Genomic DNA, 14892 nt, shown 5'->3' with positions numbered 1-14892 from the left:
CTCAATTGTGTCCAACAAGTACAAATGTAGGAGTTTACGGAATTGAGGTTACTGGATCTCAGACTTGGAAGAGATTTCAGAAACTATTTATTCCAACTTGTACCTGAAGACACATCTCCTTTACAACATTCTCAATAAGTGATCACTCAGTCTTTGCTTGAAAAGCATCAGATGAGTAGCAGTCCACTACCTATTTCACTTTTGAGCATCTCTGATGATTAAGAACTTTTTCTTTATATAGACAAGGTTTATCTCTGCCTCTACAACTACCACCATTACTCCTAGCCCTCTTTAGCTTGACTGGTTCATGATCACTGCTGAGCTTCACTTAACCTTACTCAACCATCTCAAGAGTAGAAACAAAGCATAAAATTTCAACCAGTTGTGATGTGCATCAGTGACAAGTTCCTCCAAAAGGAAACAATAACTATTTTTTCCAATTAATTTATTTAATTTTACTTTTCAACATTCACTTCCACAAACTTTTGAGTCTTCAATTTTCTCCCCCTCCTTTCATTTCTCCCTCCCCAAGATGGTGGGCAATATGATAAAGGCTCCACATATACAATCTTATTAAATGTATTTTCACATTAGTCATGTCATAAAGAAGAATTAGGATGAATGGGAGAAACCACGAGAAAGAAAAAAACCAAAACAAAACAGACAGCAAAGAGTATACTTTGATCTGCATTCAGACTATATAGTTCTTTTTCTGAATGTGGATAGCATTTTCCTTCATGAGTCTTTTAGAGTTGTCTTAGATTCTTGCATTGTTGAGGAGAGTTAAGTCTATCAAAGTTAGTCATCACACAATGTGGCTGTTACTGTGTACAGTGTTTTCTTGTCTCTGCTCATTTCCCTCAGCATCAGTTCATATAAAACTTTCCAGGTTTTTCTGAAGTCTTCCTGTTCATCATTTTTTATAGCACAATAGTATTCCATGACATTTACATACCACAACTTGTTCAGTCATTCCCCAATTGATGGGAATCCCCTCAATTTCCAATTCTTAGCCACCACCAAAAGAGCTGCTATAAATATTTTTGTATATGTACATATTTTTGTTATATATTCATATATATATACATATACTTTTCAAGTATGAATACATATGTATGCATATATACACTATATACATGTGCATACGCATATGTGTGTAAGAATATATATAATTATTATTATTACTGTTATCCTATGGGAAATAAGAGAGGAAAGAATGGGAACATGCCACATTTATTATCCTAAGTACTTTGTTTTAACTCATTCTCTTCCTCTCCCATTCTCCCTCTTCCAACACCAGCATGTCTTCCCTTTTCCTGATGGTTTAAGTCCTATTCACTTTTCAAGGTTCACTTCTTCCATGATATAGATATATATATACATATAAATGATTGAAGCATTTGTTATCTGTTAGATGAATGTTGGTTGGTTTTGGTGTATGTTTTTTCCCTCCTTGGCTGCATTACAAGCTCTTTCTGTGTGAAAATGTGAACTTGGGGTGGGGGGTGGTGGAGGAATTCTTAGACTTCTTTTTATGCCTCAATGTGAATAAATACTTAGGAGCTCAAAAAAGTTTTTTTGAATGAATGGTGAAAACACAACATTTTCCTTTTGAATTTTAATTCTATAAAACCTTTGGATTGCCTGATATTAAATTCATTTAAAAAATGTTTTTCCATGCAATGATGCAAATTGATCATCATTTCTATCTTATTTTTAGCAAAGTATTGCTTCTGCCATCTCACCCAAGGCATGTGGGCCAGTGGAACTTTCTGTTATAGTATGACATCTTCTTCTGAAGAATTATATTCCCCTCTTTTTCCCTCTAATATACTGTCAATTGTCTTCAGCATTCTGTAAAATAATATGACCTCTCCAAAATAAAATGACTTGTTTATAAGGATATGTGTGTTGTAGGGAATGGCAGTAATCAAAGAGTATGAAAATATGGCCCAAGAATTTACTGGCATATTGAATGAATTTTTAGTGATGTTCTCCTGATTTTTCACCCTTTGTCAGATTTAGGTTGGCAGAACATGGCATACAGAGGGAAGCCTATAAGTGTGAGGTGCCTTATGTGGCAGCCCTTGAGTCTCAACCACATTTAGAATATTAGGGAACTTTCTTCAGTAACTGAGAGTGTATGAGTATGATTGGTCTTGAAAAGATAGAATTTGCAGCAATGGTGCTTAAATGTTAGGTCTCTCCCCACTCTTTAACCAAACACAAACAATTTTTTGAATATACGATTTGGTATACAGAGCTTTGTTTTATATTTCTGTTTTAATAGTCATGGTATAAGAATTTAATTAAAATCAAGTATGTTACAATATTAGTTGATTTGATATTTAAGCACCCAATTATTTTCATGAATATACAGCTTCATAGTACATGTTAAGATTATTGCATAAAATTAAATAAACAACCTAACTTTAAAATTATGAAGATACATATATACATATATATTTATTTATGGTATTTTTACATGTGTGTATGGAATTTTTTCACTCACTTTATTCAAACTGCTGCTGCTATGTTGCATAATATCCAAGAGGAAAATGTAAGCCAAATAATTACTTTCTTGATCTATGGTAGAGAAAAATTGTTGCTGTTTGGTCATGTCTGACTCTCCATGAACACATTTTGGGTTTTTTTTGGGGGGGAAGATGTTGAGTGGTTTACCATTTTGTTTTCTCCAAATCATTTTACAGATGAGGAACTGAGGCAAACAGGGTTAGGTGACTTGCATAGAGTCACATAGCTAGTGTGAGGCCAGATTGGAACTTAGGAAGATGAGTTTTCCTCATTCCAAGCCCAGTGCTCTATCCACTTCACCACCAAATACCACTAATCTAACTTGTGTATTAATTCTTTGGAAAAATACCAACAGTAATAACTAACACTTATATGGCATTTAAAAATTTTGCATCTCTAAGTGAATTCTATGATTATTCTAATATGTTCCTTAAAACTGTATTTTCAATGTTCTCTGAAGAAATTGTTAAAAAAGAACTTCAATGAAAAGTACAGTATCTTCCGAAGCACACCATTTTGCTGATATACCCGAAATGTAATGGACTTAAATGATTACCAGTAAGGAGAGACTCTATGTAAAGCATGTTCTAAAATTAGAACTTTGGGTCATTTTCATGACCGCAGAACTTCAAGTGCATGTAATAAATAAATTTGTACTGCAACAGACCAACAAAGCAAACAGATCCTAGTTTACTCATTATCCATTTTGCTAGTATATTGTAGCAATGATTCAGACATAACTTTAATGTCAAATACTTGATTAAAGTAAAATGTATAATTGAATTTTCTTCAGACTTCCTTGGAGAAAAACAGCAGGAAAGCCAAAAGATTCTTAAATGTCTCTGAACCCTTTTGAAAAATTTTCAGGGGATGAAAATCCTGAAGTTTACTAAAGCAACAATGTACTTAACTAATCTATTTTCCTGCCAAGAAGCTTTGAAATAGCATTGTGAGGGGGTAGTAATGTATTGGACTATACAAAACAATTTCCTCAAAGTGATCAAAGAGAAGGAGGGGGGGCTACATGATTCTGGCCAATGTTAATTTTCAGAAGACAAGGGCAAAACTCTGGAGACTTGGCGCTGTCCTGGGAGAATAACCTGGTAAGACAGGAAAACTGCATTAAAAATACAACATACATTTTTACAAAAGAATAAACCTAAGGAGAGTTAGCAAATTCTAAAGTTGCTGGACATTTTTTTAACCTATCTCCGCTATCCTGGCACACTGCTTTAAAAAAAAAAAAGGTCTTTTGTGTAGATGAGGATAATACAGTACTTTATGTCTGTAGCTTTTCAGAAGGTGTTGCCAACATCAATTTTGTCTGCCCTGCAGCTAAGGGGAAAAAAAAGGAGGAAACTCTGCAGAACTCATCTTCAGGCTCTCATAAAACGGGGCTGTGTATCACATCCGTACACGATTTTTGCTGCTGCCGAGAGTTCCGAAGACGAGGTCTGGGCAGTGATGCCTTAAGTGCAAGCAAAGGTAATGAACCGGAGACAAGATGCAGTATTTGGGGAGGGGGTGATGGAGGGGAGGTTTTATAGGAAACCTATATATGTATTGGTTTTATACAGAACCATATACGGATGGATGAGTATGTATATAAAGAGACGTATATATGCATGTGCATGTATATAGAGATATGTATGAAACAGAGAGACAGAGACAGACAGACAGACAGAGATGAGAATATCAAGAGGAAAAACGTGTTTTAGAGCAAAACATGCCCTGCAACTGGTGATTTTCTATGAATCCCAACTCTCCTAACTGCAGGGGAGGCTGCATTTCTGGCTATTTTTCAGGGCAGCTGCCCCGATTGCTCCTAAATTCGTGCCTTGGGCGGTCTCACCCCCCTTCCTTCTTCCTCGCGGAAGCAAGGACCCTGCAGCCCGCAGCGATGCTACAAGTGCACCCGACCCTGACAGCTTGGCCCCGGCAGAGGGACAATGCAGAGCCGAGATTTCAGGGGCAGAAGCCGCCCGGCCCCTCTGCACCTAGCCCGGGGACGGCACCGACCCCCGTTTAACCCCTTGGGCGCTGCAGCGCTGCCCGGCTCGCGCCCGCAGACCCAGGGCGGGGAGCCCGAGAGCGCGGGGGAGGGGAGGGGAGGGGGCGTTCTCCTTCACCAGCAGCTCTCCCAGAAGCGCCGGGGAGCTCCCCCCGCCGCAGGCGCGTCACGCCCCCGGGGCAGGATTGGGGGGAGGAGTAGCCGTTAAACCGCCTGTTCGCGCCGCGTCCCGCCGAACTGGTCTCCTCCCCCGCTGACCCTCCCCAGGAGCAGGGCGCCCCGCTTCGCTGCTCTCCTCTCTCCGCATGTCGCCCCCCCACCGGGCCCGACCCCCGAGCTCCGGCGTCGGCCCGGACAATGTCACCACCCCGTGTTCCCGAACGCCCCCCCCCTCCTCCTCCTCCTTCTCCTCCTCCTCCCCATACGTCATGGAAACACGTACGTAAGAGCGACCCAGCCAATCAGAGGCGTCGCGAGAGAGAGAGGGGGGGGGAGTGAAAGGAGGGGAGGGGAGCGCGAGCGAGGAAGCGGAGGGGGAAGGAAAAGAGGGCGGGGCCAGGACTCGGCCCCCGCCCCCGCCCCTCCGTAGCTCTGCCCACCCTTTAGCCTCCGCGCGCCGGCGGGGAGGCCCCCTCCCGTCCTCCGCCGCAGCGCGTCCGCCCCACCCTCGGCGGTCCGAGCGGCGCTAGCGAGCGGAGCGCGGGCGCCCCCATCCCCGTCCCCTCCCCCGCCCCCCCGCCCCGCGCGGACCGCGGGGCCCGTCACGTGACCGCGCCCAGCCGAGGCAGCGGCGGCGGCAGCGGCGGCGGCGGCCAGAGCCGGAGCGGCGGCGGCCCGCGTGGAGCGCGTGCGTGTGCCGAGAGCCGGGAGGGAGCGCCGGGCCGGCAGCCGGGTGAGCGTCCGTCCCCTCGGGCCGGGTGGGCGGCCGGGCCACGCTCGGGCCGCCCGCCCTGCTTCCCCGTCCTCCTCCGTCCTCCTCGGAGTCCCGGGGCCGCGGCCCCGCCCCGCGCCCGGAGAGCTCCGAGGCGGCCCCGGCGGCGCGCTCCGGGCCGGCCGCCTCGCGGGGCTGCGTGCGCGCGCCGGGCCGAACCTAGCCGGGCTGAGCCCAGCCGGGCCGGGCCGGGCCGCGCTGCGCTGCCGCCCTCAGCGGGCTCGGCTCCGGCGGCCAGTGAGCTCGTGCCGCCGGGGCGGGTGGGCGCCGCCTCCCCTCCCGCTCCCCACGCCGGCCCGCGGGCGGTCCTCGGAGCCGCCCCCCTCAGCCATGGGGCCAGGGGCGGGACAGGTGAGCGCCCCCCGCCCGTGACCTTGAGGGCGCCTCGGGGGGCCGGAGTTTCGGCTGTCTCCTCTGCCCTTCCTCCCCGGCGTCCCCCCTTTAATTCCCCTTGTCACGCGCGCCCTTGGCTTTGGTGGATAGGGAGACGGGCTCCATCATTCCGGGGCGGCGGCCCCCGGTGCGAGGAGAACCTGTAGCTGGAGCCCGCCTCGAGCGGCGCGTCTGTGCGGGCTCTGCTGGCGCGGGGGCCGCGGGTCCACCCGCTCGCTCCCCGACCCGACCCCGCGCCGGGCCGCCCGGCCACGGACGCTTGGTGCTGCGCCCCGCCCGCTCCGTGACATGTGTTGGTGTCCCTCGTTCCGGGGATGCCCCCCCAGGCGGAGGGGGACTCGCCCGGTGCCCGCGCCGCGGAGGCCATTGTGGAAGCCATCCCCTCGGAGGGCTCGCCACCTGTGGGCAGTCCGCGCGGAGCTCTTTGTGTGCCAGGCTCCCGGAGCCCCCGGCGGCCTGGCAGCGGGGAAACTGTCATCCGGCCGCCGGCCTCGGACCTTGGGCCGCGCCGCCCACGTGAGGGGTGAGATGGAGCGAGGGCGCGGGCCCGGGGCCGGCACGGGAGCCGGGACTGCCCCGAGTGCTCCGGGGTGCGGGCCGGGGAAGCCCGAGTGCTGGGAGACCGGAGCTAAGCGGGTGTGCGGGGACCCTCCCCAGGGTGGATTCGTGCCGTGATTTGGTTCTGGGGGTAACTGCAAGGATCCTTCCACAGTTACTGCTGTTTCTCACCATCTACTCTGCAAAAATGAGTCACAGACGGGTGAGTTAAGGACAGAACTCCACCTTTTAACTGAAAATCCCTTGGCTTCAGAGTGGTATTCTCGCCCATGTAATTTCCCCTGCACTAGAACGTTAATTTCGGAGTATGATCTTTTGAGTGTCAGTGTTGGGTGGCTGCCGACACTGAGCTTCACTTTGAGTTTGTGGTATTGAGTTTTTACTTAAAATAACTTTGACTATTGAAATATTGTGAATATACATGAGAAATAAGTGCTTATAAAGGGAAGTAATGCTTCTTTTGTTTCATAGGTGCTAAAATGTGTTCCTATTTTTATTCCCTGTTCTTTCCATGGGTGGGGGGGGGGGGCGGTTCAGACCTGTAGGTCTGTGGCAAATCCTAGTTAAGCCAGGTTTTCAACTGGAGTATAGGAACGGGTTCTAGACTGCTTGTATTCGGTTTGTTTAGTTATTTGCATGTATACGTATATGCATATATATTACATATAATATATACATATATAATTTTAATCTTTGAGGCAATGGGTGTACTAGTTTTCGGGGGGAAGAAAAAAGGAAATTAGCTGCATCATAAAGGTGACATACTTGAGAAGTAGTTTTTTTTTTTATCAGCGTTGTTACTGGTACTAAGTTGATTGTTTTAGTTGTTTGACCGCGTATGGACAAAACGACACATTTTGCCAGATTTCCACAGAAATTTTCTTTTAAAAAAAAATTTCATTTGTTAACAAGTGCACCATCTAGTTGGGGGTAGTTTTATTTAAAACTGCATCCTGAGTTATGCTTTCCATATGCAGTATTTATGAAGTATTTAGGGTCACAGACTGAAATGGGAGTTTTAATTTTAAAGTTAAGTTTTAGAAATTCTTTTCATGGTTGGGTAGAGAGGGGTTCCTCATTAAAAATCCCAGATTAGAGGAAAGTCCAGAGTTAAAATTTGCACTGTCAGTCTCACTATATGTTTTTAAATAATAGATCACAATTTCGAGAGTGCAAAAACACTTTCCTCCCTACAGACTTGTGAGGGCTAATAAGACGAGAAATGTTATCGTCCCCATTTTACGGGGAAGGAAATTGAGTCTCAGATGAGGTTAAATGATTTGTCATTGGTCACACAGTCAGAAATCATCCAACACCAGTTCTTTTCCCTTCCTCACTGATTCTGGAATACTGTGAACTGGTAACTTAGCACTTGTTTACTCATGTTATACATACAGTTTCTTAAATATTCTGTGTATTTTAATGCTGATGAAGCAACAGTTCATGTTCATGTTTTTATATTTTGCTGCCAGCATATTTACATTTTAACTCTATTGATTAGCTTTCAGGGCCACAGTTACTTATTCAACTGTGTCTTTATCTCATGGATAAAATTGTACTGTTGTCATTTGATAAATATGAAAGATTAATTTAGTCTGCCTCATGCATTATAGGGAGCATTGTAATACACATTATAGAGTATGACACACACACCCCCAGAGCTCACATAGCACCTTGTTTTACAACATTTTAATGCACTTAAATAAAATCATAATTAAGTTTTGTTCATTTCTGTCTTCACCTCCTATTAGAGTTTAAGCTTCATGAGGCCAAGTATGTTGTCTGACCTAAAATTTCTAATCTTTCTCACAGCCTTGCTATTGCACAGGGCTCTTGAAAAAGCACCTAATAGATGTTTGCTGAATGAAAATCTCTGTAATATGAAGATAGCAGTAGGGATAGAATTAGCTTTATTAAGGCTGGGGGCATAGATGTGTACTGTCATTGAAATACATTTTTACTTAAAATTTTTTTCTAAATATGTATATACACATGTGTTTTGCTAATTCACATATTATAGCATTTTGGATAAGAATAATTTCGAAAGCCTCTTCCTAAACATGTTTTACTGTTCCATTATAGTTTTTTTTTTAGTATAGTCCTTGCATTTTTGCAGATAGATAAGCTTGGTTGTTTCAAATTTCTTCTCAGTTTAAGATATTGAAATACATTTTTTTTTTAAAAGGAACCAAGTAAGGATGCAAAAAGACTAACGCATGACTAAATCTGAACAAGTGTATTCGGAGAGGAAGGTTAAAAGAAATATTTGTTTGCAAGTATTTAAGATGGTATTAAAGATGGTATTCTATGGTAGTTTGCTTCGGTATTTGAGAGAGTTAGACTTGTGCTGAGTTAATTTATTATAATTATGGGTGTAATTCATATTGAAAGGATGTAGCTTTTAAAGGAAGATAACTGATTAAGTCTCTTCAGAATGGGCAGAAGAATACACTATGTTGGAATATATATCTGCTGGAACAGACAAACACAGTGACTTAATAAACAGATTTCTATTCAGTGTTTCTCTTCTTGGCTTGGCATACATATGTATTATACACATGATTTATGTGCCTGATTTTTGAGGCTTTTAAAAAATGAACTTATGTTTATAAGGATGAATACATTTTTACTTGCTAATTTATTTTGTGGAATCAATCTCTTTTCATTGTACAGATGCTACTCATAATTAAAATACCTCCAAAGATATATTCCTTTGATTTTTGCCGAGGCTTAATGAAAATTAGTTTCTAACATGAGCAAATTGAATAGCATAATACAGATTTTGTTTAGCTGTAGGCATGCGAATATAAGCATTTCAAACAAATGCATGCATTTTTATATTTTAATTAAAGCAATTGGTAAATTGTTTCCTTAAATTTGAAGTACTGCTTAAATAAGATTGAACATCCTTGCAATATTAAACTACTTTTGATCTTTTGGATTGGATTTTTAAACACAAGAATTTTCCATTTTCTTGTAATTGCCTGTTTTTATTAGTACATGAAGTGACTAGGAGGTGGATAATCTTGTCATTAGTCTGTATTAAAAATGAAATCTTCTCTATTTTCCCCTTTAAGTACCTCTGTCATTTTATTTCAGAGGCACATATTTTTACTTTGGTGGTACAGGATGCTAAATATACTGGAGTCTTACTAAAATCTTTGATGTAATCAAGTTTATTGTAAAGCAAATCCATTTTTAACATGGAGCCATCCAAGAGATGTTAGTTATTGATACTCCAGGATGACCTTCAGTCTCACTCAGAAGGTGTTTTCATGAAATAGGCCCAAGGACAACATCATGTGAAGACTGCAGATTAGAGAGAAACATTGATCTGTCAGAAATCACAGCTGGCTTAAAACAGAACTGATTTATGCCTGCAGACTATGTAGTCATTCTTGTAGGCTAGGTGTTGATTTTGTGGGAGAGAGCTCTCATGGCTCTCCAATCTTGGTCATTGTTGATCATATAGAATTATTTCTGTGAAATCTGTTCTACGCACTTTCTTTTCTGAAGACCTACCTATTTGTACTTATTGAGCATTGTTAAAATCTTTGTCAAAATTCAACTAGTTCAAAATATGGAACTTTATTGTTTGTTTTAAAATGTAACATTTAAAGGAAAATTCTGCTCTGAACTTATAATAATTACTAGCCTCTTCTTCAGTGTTAGGAAGGGAATAAAAATTTCAGAGTTGGAATTTACTTCAAAGACCATCTTTTCTAATCTCTTCCTGAAGAAAGCCTCCTTCCGCAGATTGAATGGTTGGTTATCTGATCTTTGCCAGAAACCTCGGAGTGAGGGGGAATCCAGATTCAGAGGTAGCCCATTCTATTTTAGATAGTTCTAATTGTTATCCTTTACATCAGGCCTCAGTTTGCCGATTCATAACTTCCTGTTCCTCGACAAAAGTCCTTTACTTCCACAGAAAAGCTTTTTACTGCTTGACGATAGCTATCATGTTGTCCCCAAGGCTGAATTTACCATGTTTAAACATACCCAGTTCTTTTACCTAGTCCTTATATGACATGAACTTGTGATCTGTTGACATTCTTGGTTGCCTTTTACAGAATGGTCTTTAACTTACAAGTATCAGTGTCCTTCCTGCAATAAGGGGCATTCAGAACAGATCACCATGATCCAGATGTGGTCTGATGAAGACTAATTCACAAGCACACTGAATAGCAAGGCCTGAGACAGGCTTGACAGATTAGAATTCTAATCTTAACAAGATGGAAATTAATAGAGATAACTGTAAAGTCTTAGATTTGGACTAAAAAATTTTTTTTGACAATTCCTTGGAAAAACGTCTTAGGGTTTTGGTTGTTCTGCATATTCAGTGAGTCAGTAGTGCAAAGAAAGGCAGCACTGTTTTAAGATTGCTGCATGTTATCCAAAACTAGGGAGGTAATGGTTATGATCAGCTTCTGCCTCTAGAAAATCAGGTTTAATGGTAAATAATAATAACCTTTGTTTTTGTGAAGCATTAATGATCTTATGCTTATGGTGTTGATCTTTCATCCTTGGAATTGCAAACAGAAGTTGTTAGGGCTTTATTTGAAGGAGTAATTAGTCACTATGTAAATACAAAATAAATGTTATTTTCTGCCTTGGTTGAGGTAAAGGTACTTGTGGTTTATCAAAAGTATCTTGTCTAATAGATACACGTATAAAGTATGTGTATTAGCTATTTTCAGTAAATTAGAACAAAGTAACCTAAATATTTAATTTTAAAACTACCAAACATAAGATTTCATTTGTAATAATAGTAGCTTGACCAAACACCAAGCTTTACATGCATTCTCTTTTTTCACAATATGTATTTCTGTGTTATTACTAGAAACTGTCAGTTATAAGTTGATGGTTATGGAAATTTCAGTTAAGAGGAGAATTCTGATTAATACAATGCCAGATGAGCCCTCTTTTACTATGGTAGGTGAAATGGGAACATTTTCGTAGGGAACATTTTCGTAGTTACATGCCACCCCTCCTGACAAAGAGTCAACCCAGAGAAAAAACCTTGAGCAGAACCGACCAAGAGCCTGATCATACAGTGGGGTTCTATCCCACTGGTCCCTGCCAAAAAGAAGGAGAAGACAGGGCAAGGGCAGGGGCTCACGGCTAGCTGCTGGCTAAGGTTGGCCCCAGCTTGGCATGTTCTCCTCTTTTACGTGGAATTGATGTTGTGTTCCTCTGACTCTGCTTCCTTTACTTTGCATCAGTGCATCTGAGTTTTTTCATGCTGCTTCTGTATTTAGCGTAATTGTTTCATATAAGCAGAGTAATGTTGTCTTATGTTCACGTGACACAATTTACTTAGCTATTCCCTAATTAATGGATACCTCCTTTCTGTCTAGTTCTTGGTCATTCCCAGAAAGGAAGCTTTAAACAGTGTACAGGGAACCCTAGCTTTTATAATTAAGCTCCCTGGTGTGGGAGTGGGGAAGTAGGGTGCTATGCCTAATCGTAAAGTCTTTGAGTCTCAGAGTATAAACATTTGGTCCCTTTCCGTACACAATTCCATTTTTCTTTCCAGAATTGTTACATCAGTTGACCTCTCTACCAACCATGCATTAGTAGACATGCTTTTATTTCTATAACATATCCAACAATCACTTCCCTTTTTTTAATCATCCTTGCCAGTTTTTACTGGGTATGAAATGCAACTTCAGGGTTGTTTTAATTCTTTTGAGAACTCTTTATATCCTTTGAGTTAACCTGTTGTGAAATGTAGGCATGGAGGTGGTCAGGGGATAGAGTGCTAGGCCTGGAGTCAGGAATACCTGAATTCAAATCCAGTCTCAGACATTGAGTAGATGTAAGACCTTGAGCAAGTCACTTAATCTCTGTTGACCTTAGTTTTCTCATCTGTAAAATAGAAGTAATGGTATCACCTACCTCCCAGGAAGGCTGTGAGGATCAAAGGAGATAGTAGTTGTAAAGTACTTAGCACAGTATATGCTTAACACATACTAGGCACTATATGAATGCCATTATTATTGCTATTAAATGGCTTTTAGTTGAGGAATTTGTTATATGTATTATTGTTTTGTATATGTTATAAAAAATTATTATGTATGTAATATATAGGATATTAAACCCTTCTCAGAGATATTTTATACAGATTTATTTCCCCAGTCAACTCACTTCCCTTATCTTATTTGTATTAATTTTGTACATTCAAAACCTTTTCAATTTAATGTTATCAAAATGATCTAGTTTGTCTTTGGTGATTGCCTCTATCCTTTTTGGTTATGAATGCAACCGCTAGTATAGTTGTGAAAAGTACCATGACCTGGTTCTCTTCTGATTTTTTTTTTTTTTTGATGGGATAAGCTTTAATATTCTGGTCACGTTTCTGTTTTGAGTTTACTGTGGTTTGTGTGTAAGGTGTTGGTCTAACCTGCCCAGGGTCACACAGCTTGTATTTGTGTGGAGCAGGATTTGAGCCCAGGTCTTCCCAACTCCTGAATCCTGAAGTCAGCCCACTAGGGCAGGCTGCCTTTAAAAAAATGTAGAGAAGCATTGGAACTCAAATTAGTGGCAGAACTGCTGAAACCTATCTATTTTGGTTCCAGAAATGATGCAAGCCACTCTTCTCCAGTTGAGAGAGGGCGAACTACGGCCAAGGAATGGTACGTACATGCAGGCTGGTTGGGACTATCTGCCTTTGTTAAAAAGGAAGGTTTAATGTAGGTGAGCAGCAGTAAAACTTCTTGTTTAAATAAAGATAGTGGTTTAAGCTGAATTTTTCCCAGGCTACTTTCCAGTTTCCCCTAGCAATTCTTGCCAAATAGGGACTACTTTCCTAGGTAATTTATGTGTTAAGGGTTATCAAGCACAAGGTAATTGAATTGAGTTCACTTGTTTCTGATTGTTGCTTGTTTATAATGTTTCATTGATACACATTTTTGTTTTTTAACTTGTGCCAAATAGTTTTTATGGTTATTTTTGATTGCTTTACGGTATATTTTGAGGTCTGAATCTATTTCTCTTTATTTCTGCTTATTATTTCCCTTAATATTCTAGATCTTTTGGTCCTTTATGAATTTTGGGTTGTTTGGTTTGGTTCTGTCAGGTGTCCCCTTGGTAGTTTGGTATAGCATAAAGTATATTAATTAATTTCAGTCATGTTTTTTTCTTTGTATTGGCGTGATCTGGCCATGAGCACAGACTGGCTCCCTTTTTAAAGTCCTTCTTTATTGCTTTAACAACCATTTTGTCATTGTAACTGTAGAGGTATTAGGGGTACTTCACGGGATTGACTCCCAGATATTTTCTGCATTTTATAGTTATTTTTGAATGCAATTTCCTTTTCTATTATTCCTTGTTATTTCTGCATAAAAATACTATTAAATTTTTGAGCATGGGTACTTTTTAATATAACCTTATGGTTAGAATATTTATTTTTAAAGCTTTCTAAGAATTTAATTTTGAATACTGTAGTTTCTCAGCTTTGGAGGTATTTGTTTTCTGTTAAATATTTACCTCTCATCCTCATAGTAGATGATCCTAGACTTTGCAAAATCTGAAATCACACAGCCCAGATTTGCATAAATAACAAAAAAACTTGATAAATTTGGAAATAATGTTACTTATGGTTTCCAAAATTAAATGCCTTCAAAATGTTTTTTTACCTGTGAAACTAACTTGGTTCCAAATGGCATAATGATGTTTTATTTAATTTGATAACCAGATTACCCTCAAGTCAGAACAGCTCCCATAAGAATTTTTCTCTTATACTTTGTTGAGATGGATTTATTTGGCATCTCTCACTCTGGGCTGTCCCTGTTCTACATTCCTTTGAACATTTGTTAAGTTCCTACTATGTGTCAGGCATTGAGGAAAGAGGTGGGATGTATGTGGGAAGTGGCAACATTGTACCTGACCTCCAGGACATTTCAGTATAACAAATACATCATATGTAGAGCCCCTTGCTTAACTTCCAAGGCTTTTCATGATCCAATCTTCTCCCCACCCCCACCCCCCCCCACCCCCCCCGAACCTCTTTCAGGATCGATCACAAGACTTAAGAGTTGGAATAGGTCTTAGACATCATCTTAATAACTAAAATTTATATAGCATTTGAAGTTTCAAAAGGTTTTACTTACTTTACAACCCTGGGAGGTTGGTGCTGTGATCATCCTCTTTTTACAGTAAAGAAACTGAGGCAAAAATAACCTGCCCAGGGTCACACTGCTAGGAAGTGTTTGAACTCTAACTCCCAAATCCAGCACCTCTTTCCACTATGCTAACTTCTCCATTTAATGTGGGAATAAAGAAACTGAGCTTTGAGTTGAGTGAGCTGTATAAGGTTTTGTGGGTAGTCTGAAGAGTATATTTGGGGCTTATTCCCTAGAGCAGTGCTTCCCAAACTGTTCTCCTTTGTAATGTGAATAGGTGCTCCTTACTGTTTCTCTTTACAGGGCACTCCTGCACCCCTTCCTCATGTTTGACTTGGCTT

At 41.4% G+C, this 14892-nt stretch overlaps 1 protein-coding gene across 6 annotated transcripts in view; it reads left to right on the top strand.

The window, feature by feature from the left end:
- The first annotated feature begins 3571 nt into the window (after positions 1-3571).
- The window catches only part of ATP2B1 (ATPase plasma membrane Ca2+ transporting 1), a 128195-nt gene continuing 116874 nt past the window's right edge, over positions 3572-14892 (top strand). For 2 of the 6 annotated variants that reach the window (XM_072655548.1, XM_072655543.1), the window contains exon 1: positions 5317-5438. The gene's annotated coding sequence lies outside the window, so the exon portion shown is untranslated. Of the gene's footprint in view, positions 4021-5316; positions 5439-6414; positions 6631-13010; positions 13064-14892 lie in introns of those variants that run through there. The other 4 variants (XM_072655545.1, XM_072655544.1, XM_072655546.1 and 1 more) reach the window with 4 other exon arrangements.

The sequence above is a fragment of the Notamacropus eugenii genome, chromosome 3 (genome assembly GCF_028372415.1).
Source record: "Notamacropus eugenii isolate mMacEug1 chromosome 3, mMacEug1.pri_v2, whole genome shotgun sequence".
NCBI classification, from domain to species: Eukaryota; Metazoa; Chordata; class Mammalia; order Diprotodontia; family Macropodidae; genus Notamacropus; species Notamacropus eugenii.
The sequence above is the reverse complement of the archived record's forward strand: the minus strand, read 5'-3'. Positions and strand labels throughout refer to the sequence as shown.